The sequence below is a fragment of the Heterocephalus glaber genome, unplaced genomic scaffold (assembly GCF_053883595.1).
Source record: "Heterocephalus glaber isolate CG9 unplaced genomic scaffold, H.glaber_assembly_v1.0 deba00001429, whole genome shotgun sequence".
In the NCBI taxonomy this organism is placed as follows: domain Eukaryota; kingdom Metazoa; phylum Chordata; class Mammalia; order Rodentia; family Bathyergidae; genus Heterocephalus; species Heterocephalus glaber.
Window position 1 is genome coordinate 15613609 of NW_028258294.1, and position 12786 is coordinate 15626394.

A 12786-nucleotide genomic window follows, 5' to 3' on the forward strand; every position below is an offset into this window, starting at 1 on the left:
TAGAACCAGCTTTACACTCAAATTCTTCCTTCAGATACCTAAAGTTATCTCACATGTAAAATATGCAAAGGTGAACTGTGAGTTTTTCTCCAAAGATTTTGCCAATTCTCAAAGTAAATAATTGAGAACGAAATTTGTAAAAAGTTATGTAGGCCCAAGTGCTAGTACTCCACATGGCAAGGAGTAGTCACTCAAATACTTCTTGATATATTTTGATGATTTTCAATGCAAAAAATATGTGACTTTATAAAAGTTACAAAACTAGCAATGGCTGTTATAAAAACTACAGGTGAGTTTATATCTAAGTTGCTTCCTTTTTTTCATGATCATCTAAATTTTGGTTTTATGCATTACTCTATTCCAGAAATATGTATTTTATGGTGAAGTAAACTATAAAAACTTATCAGAAACAGTCTGACTAAATGCTATGAAATCAAGTTTAATATTCAGAATAAAAACGAAACATTTTTTCATTTTGTACACCATTTTCATTTTTACCTAGCCATAAAACATAGCCAAGTGATGAATTTGAAAAATCAAAAACTCCTGGAGAAAACTATGAAACCTCCCCAATTTTCACTACTGTGGGTCAATTATTATTAAAATGCTAATGTATTTCCTGTTTTATTTTTTCCATTTCACAGATGAGAACATATTCAGTGTATCATGAAGTGTCTTGTTTGCCACTTAGCATAAGAATATTTATATGTATCATGAAGTCCTTGTATATCATCATTTTAGTTCATCATTTAGCTAACAAGTGAAAGTTTATGTTAGAAGCTTAATCATCAAATAAAAACGATTTATCCTAAATCCCATTAAGACTCACCTCAATTTCACAAATTGTGGTTAATTCATCAAACACTTAATGGAACATAATAAAAGTCTTAAATCATAATTTATATGTTTCAAAATATATTTCAGGAAACTTTTGTAAAATGTAGATTTTTTGAATAATAAATAAGCACATTCATTGATGTTTGTTCTAGGTGTGACTCTACTATCAGGATTATTATTATATCTGTTTTGTCAATCAGATATTAAAGATAAAAGAGAACTTATCACGTGCTCCATATATAGAGCTGGTGATTTTTACATGAAAATTTGGAGGGGGCACAGAGCCAAGACTTTTTCATTATCTCAGGTCACATAAAGATCCTTAGATAACTTTCTGCCACCTCTCTATTTTCCTGTTGCCTCCTAGTCCCTGCCCTACCCCATTAAGCTTATTTTATTTATTTATTGTTTAATTTATTTAATTACACATAAACTTAATAACACATAAACATGTTTTGAAAACATGAAAATATCTAAAATGTGTATAGTCATATCTTTTTCTGAAGTCCTCAACTTACTGTCATAGTTAACTACTCATTAATTTCTATGTATCATTCCAGTCTTTTAATACATGTACAGTAAAATAAAATCATGCTTATACTTCTGGCATTTTTTCATAAAAAGTCAATATTCTATATTAAATGTCCATCTTCAAGGTTATGTTAACTCTTAACTCTTTCACATACTCTTATCAAAATACAATCTATGATTATATTGTAACTACAAAACTGGTGAAAGGAGGTGAATGAAATAACAATAAACAAGATGTACCATAAGTTAACAGAAGTTGCAATAAGTGGTATGAATAACAATAAAACTAGAAAGTGAGATAAAAAATGGTCTGTACAAAGTATGTCTTTTTGACAGAGTGAACTAAAATGATTAAACTTGTAGAGAAAGGAGAGAAATAAGTTTTATGTAATAAAGACATTTAAAGAAGACCAATAGAGTTAGAGCAGAGACAGTTTGGGGAGAGGAGTGATGAGACCAACAGGCAGGTTCTTTTAGTTTAAATACAATTTGTGTCTTAGAGCCAGCATATTATGGACTGAACCCATTGAAAATGTGAGCCAAAACAAATCTCTTTTCCTTTAATTTACAGTTGTCAGTTATTTTGTTACAGAAAACAGGAAAGCGAGTAATACAGAAAAGTGGTGGTGGTAAAATTGAGGGTGTTGTTGTGCTAGTTCTTGTTCCTGTTTTCCAGAAGCCTTTGGGAATGGTTTGTGTGAGGAGTTTGGAAGGATTTGAAGATGCCAGGTATAGAAGTCTTGGAATAAGTTATTCTGATCAGAAATAAGATGACAGGAATGTAGGTAGGTACGTAGACAGTAAAGGCCAGGTTCATGAAGTTTCAGATGAGAATGAAACTAGCAATGGTTGGTATAAAGATTACAGGTTACTTTGCTGCACTATACTTCTACGTTGTTTCTATTGGAAACTGGACTACTTGTCATGCATGTTTCATTCTGCCAAAGAATTTCTCTTTGTTTTGTTCCTGTCCTAAGATTTTTATGTGAGAGTAAATTTATAGGTGGCAGACAGTAATCTAGCAGAGCAAATCTCACAGCAGCCTGATGTGACATGGGTATTTCTGGGTGCCTTTAGCCAGATATACAATAACAGTCAGGGACAAAAAGAAGAGCCAAAAGATGTAAAATATTTATAGTCTGATCAGAAGGAAGCTTGTATAAATTTGAGCAAAGAAGAATGTGCTTGCTTGAGATACTAGAGATGTTGAAAAGAAACCAAGTACTTTGCACTGGATCAATATGAATGATGCCTTGAGGACACCTCAGAAATTGGCCAGTTATCACCACTTCCAGTTTCAAGAGCTTAAAAGTTCAACTCAAGATTTTACTTTGAGAAACAGCCTCCAGGTTTCCTTGCTTATTCAGAGGTCCCTAGGGAAGTGTTACTCTTGAGTTCTGCCATCCAGACACTCAAGGGCCAGAACAGCCATGCTTGACAGATGACAGGCTACTATTCAATCATTGTTCTTGGTTTAATCCATGTCATGCTAGTTTTTCAGGTATGCTGACCTTAAAATCTATGAAATCAGGGAAGCTTCCAGTAAGATTTCAGATAAAGACCAATGAGGCCAGGGAATGTGTCCCTGAGGTGGCAGTGCACAGAACAGTGAGAATGAAGCCAAAAGTACAGTGGAGACCCCAAGACATAAGAGATGCTTGGAATATGGCTTGAACATGGAATATGAGTTGAGCCAGCTTGAGAGAGAGGCGATGTAGGCTGGGACTAGCAAGGCCAGAGGTGTGAGAACTCGAGCCCAAGCACAGGCTCTAGCTCACATCTCACAACAACTCGCTCCAGAGGCTGGACATATAACTATGGTGTTTAATGTTTGCCCTTTTGTTTCTGCCTTGCATTGGTTTGATAAGTTTCTTTCCCCTTGTTCCTCCCCTTTGTAGTGGGAGGTCTTACTCTGTGCCATTGTATGTGAACAGTGTTTTATTTTCTTTTTGATTTTTACAGGGACTCACAGCTAACAGTTTTGGTTGAGTATCAGAGAAGAATGTGAACAAGGACTTTTTAGCAATGCTCAGCTCTTAAAATTTTGACAACTCTTAAAAATGAAGTAAATGTATTTTGCATAATTAAGTAAATCTGAGTGTTTTGGGAACCAGGGATGGGATGTTACGGCTTAGATAAAAAGTACACCACCCAATCTCATGTGTTCAGTGGTGGGGCTTTCGAAAAGGAATTAGATCATGAGGACACTGATTGGATCACTAATCCACTGATGACTTTTTTGTGCCAATCATTAGCAGATAGGGCCTGGTTGGAGGCTTGGTCACTTAGAGTGTGACCTAGAAGGGTACTTCCTTATCTCTAGTTTATTCTTTCTCTATGCCTTGAACAGTTTTCCTCTATCATCTTTTCTCCATGGTGTTTCTGTCTTGGAACCAGACAACCAAGGACTGAAACCACTAAAAACATTAGCCAAAATAAACTTCTTTAATTTGTGGGGCATCAGGTATTTTAGAAGAGTGGCCAATAAACATTTTAATGGGCCAATTTATGTAAATGTGTAGGCTACTGTGTATTGGTAGGATTTAGAGATTGTATATGTACTTTGAGTTTAAAGAAATGCTAAGATAAAATTGAAAGACATATTTTTAAATGTTATTAAAATGAACTAAGCATTTAGTAGTTAAAGATGGTGCACAATTTAAACTAAAGTTAGATATGTATTTACATATATTTAAATACGAATAAATATTTCTTGTCCCTTTGTAATAAGCAAGATTTATAAATTAATTTATGCAGAGATATACTAGTATTTGTTGATAAAGTATAAGTAGAATTTGAAATATATAGGAGATATCTACATCAATAAATGTGTGAGTGAAATGATAAATAAAATGTATGAAACAATAGATAATTCAAATAAATTAGAAAAATAGAAAATGAAATTAGGATAATAGCAAATATTAACCATTAAAATGATTGAATACAGTGTTTTTGTGGTTACTCTGAACATTTAGTTCACTCTTGCATGTTTTCTTCAGTTAAAAATGTTTCCTTCACAGTTTTTCCACAAATCTCAATAAATGGGGATAATTACAGTTATAAGTGATTCATCTTGATGAGTGTTCTTATAAATTATAGCAGCTAATTTTTAGAAAATTAGGTTTATTGGGACACTGCTGAGTTATAAGGGGGATGTTTTTCTGTTTAAATTTTCTTATTAAGTTAATGACTTCTTACACAACTAAAATAACAACTGAAATTAATAAAATTTAAAATTGAAAATATTTTTGATTGCCCTTAAAACACATTTTTTTAAAATTTGGGTTTCTGTGCTGGAGGAATTTCTTCATATATTTAAAAATATTATTAAAGAAATACTTATAAATCATTATACAAAAATTAGTAGGCAACTTTTATAATCTAATTAATTTCTGTACAGTTGTTCATAATCGGGTTGCTAGATAGAGGAAAATTCAATACTTAGGCAGGTAAAACTTGGACAAGATTACTGGGTGCTGATTCTGTGACAATTTTGTTCATAGCCCATGAAGTAATTCTTCATTTGCTTCCACAGATAGAAAATATTTTTATTCCTTTTCTGCATGATTTTTATTTGGTAAAGTGATAATCTTGGAAAGATCAACAAAATGAGAAAAGGTATGGAGCAGCAAGTTTGGAAGCATTAGGGGACCAGATATGTCCAGGTTTAGAAGTGATAGTTCTTTGGCTAAACTGCAGTTACATGATCAGTGCATCAATTACAAAGAAAGCTGAGAAATATAGTTAGATCTTTGTTTCACAAGAAAAGAAAACATATTATGACAAAGCATTTTCAGGCTAGTAGGTGGGTGACATCATGGCAAAGGAGGAAAGATAGCACTGCACTTGGCAATTTATTCTAAAGCTGAAGTTGTTTGACTCTTAATCAGTTTATAAGTGATGTGCTAACTGCCCCTCCCTAAAGAATGTCAAGATATTGAGGTAATTTCTGCTTCATATAATTATGTCTATTTACCTCTTCCTAACATCTTTTAATCAATTAAACATGGCACTTGATTCTGTATTGTTTTTAATCAGAATTTTATTCAAGTAGCAAAATGATCTCTGGCAAATATTACTTTGGCCTAATTTTTGTCTGTGTCTTCTTTTAAACTTTCTAAAATATATCAGCGATGAAACTCTCCCATACTAATGTGCAGCATTCTAACTTTGTCAATTTTCTTTGCCCTTGACCTAAGAGTAATGTTCTCACATAGCCCATGTCTCTCCAATGTGAATCTGTCAAATTATCAGCTCCTACTTAAGGGGCAGCCTTAAATAAATATATCCATGTTCCCTTTGTCATAATGATTAGATTAAGTTAAGTCAACATAATGTAAAAAAATGACTCAAAATAGGAATCGATCCATTCAGGTTTTCTCAATAACCAAAATTATACAATTTGCAATGGACCATGCACTTGGGCATTAACAAAAGGAATCCTGAAAATATTAGCAATTCTAAACAATAGTTAATCTTACAGTTTGACTCAAAACTGATCATTTTTGCTTTTATAAGGGATCAAGAAAAAACTAACATTTTTAAAGTCATATTTAATATGTTTTGTGATGTGATTCCATATGTGTTTTTATCGATGGCTATCCCAACTGAACTAATGGTTTGAGCTTTTGGGATTCCCTCCATCTTTAGGAGGAGGAAATGAATTTCAGGAAAAACTCTGTGCTCCCAATTCAGTCCTGAATCAGCTGCCGTCTCCCCCATGATTCTTTCCAGATCATCTTAAATGGAATTGTGCTCTCTCTCTCTCTCTCTCTCTCTCTCTCTCTCTCTCTCTCTGGTACTGGAAAATGAACTCAGGACCTCGCACTTGCGAGGCAGGTGTGGTGCCACTGAGCCAAATCCCCAGCTGCTCTCTTATTCTTTGATGGCATTTTTATATTTCTCCTTGTTTATACTAACTTGAGAACTGAGTATGTATCTTTCTTGTCTTTTTCTATAGCAAGTATTGAACTCATTTTGGCTACTTCAGCCATGGGAATTATTGTTCAAGTATACCTATGTCAAAGAGATACAATTTTTGTGACTATGATGAAAACAGAGTACATTGTATCCTTCTGTTAGTTTCTTTTATTTAACCTTGATTATTTGGTTTGGCTCCATGTGTGCTTGTATGTATGTGTATATAGATCTGTGCCAACTAAAATAGAAGTTAAAACTAGACATTTAACACCAGTTTTTTGAATTTGTAAAATCTAAGCTTTGGTTTCCTTCCTGCTTCCCTCCCCAACTTTTCCAAACAAAAAATGTCCTGCACCTCAAACTACTATAGTATAGTGGAAAAGGAAACAGAGAGACAATAGTGTGACCCATAGAAACGAGAAATCTGAGGCCTGAACCCAAACTGAAAAAACCAAGTGTTATAAAATGTGAGTTCTGAGAATGAGCAGAGGATGGGGCTATGAAAAAGGTTCCATTTCTGGGTAGATATTGATTTACAAACATGACATTCTAACTTTCCAGTTTTATACATGTCTGACTGCCCACACTGTATATTAAAACTTTGTAAATTTTTATTCTTGTGTGATATTTAGCACTGTGCCACTTAGATAGTAAACATTTAAAAACAATTATACTGATAAAATAATTCACAAAAGAATCATAGTTTGAATAAGAAAGTACTTTTGAAATTAAACAAATAGACAAAAGTCATAGAAGAAAGAAAGACAAGGATGAAAGTCACCAGTGGCTTGTTGGGTAAATGAATGTCTCCATCTACCCATAAAAATGGTCAGACAAATGAAAACATGAAATATTTCTTTAGCTTTTAACAAAGGCGGATCTGAATTACAGGTCATTCAAGAATGGTTAGATGGGGCTGAGGATTTAGCTCAGTGGTTCTGCCGCCTGCCTTGCAAGCGCAAGGACCCGAGTTTGATCCCCAGTACCAAAAAAAAAAAAAAAAAAAGAATGGTTAGCCGCTGCCGTTTTTTTCCCTTTATCTTAGTGTGTAATTATAGTGAATTACTTAGAAAGTACTGCATAGTCTCCAGTGAGTTTTTGTTGCTGATGCTTTATTATGTAAATTTATAAAGACTTATTTTTTTTAGTAGTCCATAGGTGTTAGGTCAAAGAAGACCTATGGCAAAACCAATAAGATAACCAGCAGCAAGAAAATTTAAAGTGCAAATTTTATCCCCTCTGGTGACAATACACCTGTGTTTTGACTCCAGAAGGGGCCCTGCAAGGGGTGTGCGGCTTACATATACAGGGCTCTGAGTTCAGGAAACGTGGATAAAAGGGACAGAGGAGAAAGGGACAAAGCAGGTTCTGTTGCTAGGTTGGGCTAAGTTCCATTTGCCTAAAGTAAATTTCTATTTTTTCTGAAGTTGCATCACCTGGTCAAAGTTGAGTTAAATACTGTTTATCTAAGTTATGTTTTCATCGCTCAGAAATCACGTGGTCTGTCTTCCTGGAAGGAGGGGGGGATGCTGCATTCCCTCTTTACAATAGGTTGTGTACATTTTGACGACTTTTTTTTGGTTTTTTGGTACCGGGTATTGAACTCGGGACCTTTCACTTGTGAGGCAGGCGCCTGAACCACTGAGCTAAATCCCCAGCTTTGACAATGTTTTTATGAAAGGAAAAAAAAAAAAAAAAAAAAACTACAAGGAGTGTGACAAGCCAGTTTTTTCCCCGAGCCAAACCAGAATTCCAGGAGATACTCAAATTGATGTCACTTTTCATTTGTAAGGAACTTGAAAATAAATGTATATAAATATTTAATACCAGTGAATTAAATAGTAATTTGCTCTACACTCATTAGATGTATGCTAGTTTATATATGAAGTATACATGGTGATACTTTCATGAAAACGTGCACCATGGATTAAAAAATTCAGAATAGGATATCAGGTGATTTTCTAAGAATTAGGTTGCAGGCTTGTGACCTAAATATTGTACTTAAAGTACTTGTTTATGGATCATTACTTTTCTCAGTCTGAAGCAGATAGGATTGCCAGTGGCATGAAGTTTTCCAATTTGGGATTTAAAGAAGCATGACTGTGTAGACTTAAATAACTGTATTGAAATCACATTGTTTATTCACTAAAGAGTGAAAATACTGATTTCTAACTCCTGAAGTTCTCCATTAGTCAGAAGACAGTCTTGAAAATTAAGAAAATAATAAAGGAATGGAATACATGGGAGGCTTTGATGGTGTATCCTGTAATTCCATCTATTCCTGGAAGTTGATGCAGGAGAATTTTGAGTCTAAGTCCAGCCTTGGGCCACTTAATAGGCTTACATGATATTGTAATGTTTGAATAAAAAGAATGTTTCATAGTTTATAGGGATGGCAGTTGAGTGAGCAAAAGTAAAGTGCTGGAATGCCTAATCTTACTGTGTTTATACCTTCTATGCACTTAGGGATTGGGAAAAAAAGTGTATGAAGATACCTACCATGTACTTTTTAAAGGAGATTGTTATGATTTAGATCAAAAATGACCCCCAAACTGCATGTGCTTGCAAAGTGATTGGATTATGGGGGATTAACTAACTTGCTGTTAGGAGGTGGAGTATGGTCAGAAGAGATGTGCATTGTGGGCATGACCTGGGAAAATATATCTTCCTTCCCAGCTTCCCCCTTTACTCTCTGCATTTTGATGCCTTGAGGTGAGCAGCTGTTCCTTGGCCATAGCCCCACCATGCTGTCCTGACTTGCAGCCAGAAGACTGTAGACTAAAACTGACCCAAAATAAACCTCTCTTCCTTCCAGTTGTGTCTGGTATTTTGGCCCAGCAATGAGTAACTTGACCAAGACAGTGATCTCATCTACATTTCTTAGGTAAGCAGAAAGAAAGTTGCTCTTTTATTGTCAACATATTGTCAACTTGCGAAAAACTTGAGCATATCTATAAATATATCACTTTTATCTCATTCCACATGAATAAACACTTCTAAGACTGAACATAGTATACTTATATATACATAAACATATTTGGTTTGTGTATCATCTTAATTAGCTTGCTAAGGTATATATTTTTAATTGAAGTAAGTACATATGTCTTTCTTATAAAATATTTGATTTTTTAGTTTATTGAACATTTGACCTAAAAGAGAGGGTAATTTATGATTAATTTACATCAATGGTAGAGAGAGAATACAGTAATTTGAGAAATTTGTCTCATTTTGAATGATTTTGATAAATTAGAAACTCAGACTATATTGAAATTTGATTGTTTTATGGTCTTTACACAGCTGGAGATGTAGCGCAGCGGTAGAGTGGTTGCTTATCAGATGGAAGGCCCTGGATACAATGGTTAGCAGAAGCAAAATAAGTCAGCATTTTTATTCTCAAATGGGTGTACACATTTGAAATTTGTCATATATAAGTTCTAATATATCTCTGGGATTTCTAGAATTTTAAGGTAATTTTGCTTTACCTCTACTCAAATCTATTCCCTCCTTTTTGCCTACAAATATTAGTAAAGTAAGAAAATGGCCAAAGATTAAATTAATGTCTAAAGCACTTGTAAACATACTGGTTATATTGAACTTAAAATGTGTCAACTCATTTTTATAGAGAAAATCAATTCTTAAAATAACAGCCACTATAATAAATTATTTCATAATTTAGCTATACATTTATTGTATAGTTTTTAATAATAAGTAATGTAAATATGTATATAATTGAAATTTGTTGCATTTTTTGGTTAAATATTTTAAACAGCCAGTGAAAATGCAAAGGATTAGAAGGTTTTCAAAACTAATCATTTGAAGGGAAAAAAAAATAACTAAGAGGCATCATGCAAAATCCTACAATGCATTACTACAATAAACTCAATAAATGATGAATAAAATGTCTATGTATACAATTTGGAGAAAGGTAGAAATGTGTTTTACTACATTCATAAAAAGAAATTTAGTTGACATAAATAGGAAATGCTAAAACTTGTAATAGTATCACACTGCTAGTAGCTAATGAGTGCATCATTTAGATGTCTATTTCATCATAAGTTTTTCGAGAAATTTGTGGAAAATTCCTACCAGGCAGGCACGGTGCCACTGAGCTACATCCCCTGCCCTGGAAAATTCCTACCATAGGAACTTCGTTGGTTTCATTAAATTATGCAAATGAATGCTCCTAGGGTAGAGATTTATTCTTATTTTTTAGATACAGAGATTGAGAAACAAAGGCTTCAATGATTTGCCTATAATCATACAATTATTTTATATAACAGTTCCTAACTACTCCTAACTATCCCAAATGAGCTTACCATTATATTACTGGGCACAAAGAGAAATTTGAAAAAGTAAAAAAAAAAGACTTGTTCCTTCAAGGAGCTTCCAATTGCTTAATAGACTTTTTAATGAGTTTTCACAGTTTCTAGAAGCAGGTTCAATATGTGTGAATTTCTCTAACTGGACTGAAAGTTCATGGATAATGATCTTGAACATTAATTTTAATGCTGACTTAAATAAAAGCCATTAGCTAAATAGATGTTATTGAATTTTGATCTTCCTCTGCAATCTATTTCCCTGGGGGAAAAAATGGAAATGTTAATGAACTTTAATTGCTTCCTCAAAACTTATATTTGTAAGGTTTGAAAATTAATAACAATATTTTAAATGCTCTTCCTAATATGATCGAATAACACTTGAGGGATTTGCTAACTTTGTGTGTAATTACTTATTTCAATTAGGCTTTACTGAATAATAAGCCAGTCCAAAACTTGGTGGCTTAAACAACAGTTTATGATTTCTTGTAATTCTGTGTTTCAGTGGAGAGTCTTTTGTTCTTCCCACGTGGGCTCACCGTTCTGGTGGCCTTCAATTGCAGGGTCAGTGGAGGATGGACTCCGTTGGGACAGCTGTTTGATCTGGATCTTTTGCTCTCTCTCTGGGTGGCCCCAGCTGGCATTTCCTGTGATGGCTGCAAAGCCACAGAAGGCAGTGCCCGAAGCTTTTATGAAGCTTCTATTATCAAGCATGCATTGGATATTGTCCCTTGGACTGATATCCAGCTGCCTGAAGCAAGTTATGTCAGTCCAGCCCGGAGTCAGTATGGGAGCAGCCTAAATAAGATTGTCGATATTTTGCACAACAAAATTATTGGCCAATTAAAAAAACAACTTTAAAATGAGAAATCTAAATGAGATGATAAGAACTATAAGAATTTTATTGATGAAAAATTGATGTAGATATAAAGGTAATTGCCCAGGGTTAAACATCAAGTTATGTGCACAGAGAGATTAAATTCTAGATCATTCATAAATATTTCTAATTCAGTGTACATTCCTATATTTAAAAAATATATATATTGGCAGGACTCAGTAATTGTAGTAAGATATTTCCAATGAACATATAACTTCTTATTAATGTATATAAGTTAATTTTTAAAACTTATCATGAATATTTTAAAAACACGTTTGGGGTTATTTCCCACTGCCTGGAGAAAAGCAGTTATTAAAATGAGTTAATCATGCTACTGTAATTAAAAAAATGAGGATTGTTTTAAAAATTTTTTAATCTGAAATAAATTTTGCATTTTTAACTACTAGAATGATTCCATTCCTTATAGTAATTAGTTTCATTAGTGAGTAAATGAAAATATTCAATCTAATAAATATTGAATTACTGTTTAAAATATTCTTTGAGTTTAAAGTAAAACCGATTTTGCAAACAAGAATTACAAGAAAAATAACAAGACAGTAAATATGCTAATAAAAAACTTGTACAAAAGTGGTCATATTAGAGAAAAACAGAAAGGAAAAGCAGATGTGTATTTAAACATTTAGTTGTTTGATTTAAAATTAGAATTTAGAATTTTAATTTCAGAATATAGCTGGAGGGAATATAGAATGGTGAAAGGGATGATTACTAAAATCAAACTTTAGATTAAAATTCCACATTTTCCCTGTCTTCTTGGGAAAAACAACCTTCTTAATTTGTACTTTTACTCTTCCTTAGCACCCTGTATATATGTGCCCCTGTTGTACTTAGGATATGGTAATTTTGCATTCAATTAGCTGAGATCTTGATTAATATATGTATTTCTTACTAAGCAGTAAGATCATAGGGACACTGCCTATGTTGTTTAGTCCTATATCTCCAGTAACTAATATAATGGTAAGAACATAGCAGTCGTCCAATAAATAGTGGCACAAAACTAAATTAAGCAAGTAATAATGAATTGACAGTGTAGTGATGAAGGAGAGTAATTCAAGATGAAAAATGTTCAAGGATTTGGAAAAAGATTGATATCCCCATGAGTTATCAGTAATTAACTCCTGTATTCTTATATCCTCAAATACAACTTCCCAACAAGCTTCTTGTTTACTTTATCTTTATACAGTGCATGCCTCCATTCTAATTAACATTTTGGTAAATTACTAATTATATGAACTAAAAATGTAATAGTGATGCCTCCCATAATAATGTAATGGTTACCAGTTAATA

At 33.3% G+C, this 12786-nt stretch overlaps 1 protein-coding gene across 22 annotated transcripts in view; it reads left to right on the plus strand.

The window, feature by feature from the left end:
- Window positions 1-12786, plus strand: part of Cntn5 (contactin 5) — a 1206007-nt gene that overhangs the window by 377995 nt on the left and 815226 nt on the right. For 3 of the 22 annotated variants that reach the window (XM_087212137.1, XM_087212129.1, XM_087212134.1), the window contains exon 7: window positions 9104-9172. The exons of the other annotated variants lie outside the window; for them this stretch is intronic. The gene's annotated coding sequence lies outside the window, so the exon portion shown is untranslated. The remainder of the gene's footprint in view (window positions 1-9103; window positions 9173-12786) is intronic. 22 annotated transcript variants of the gene reach the window in all.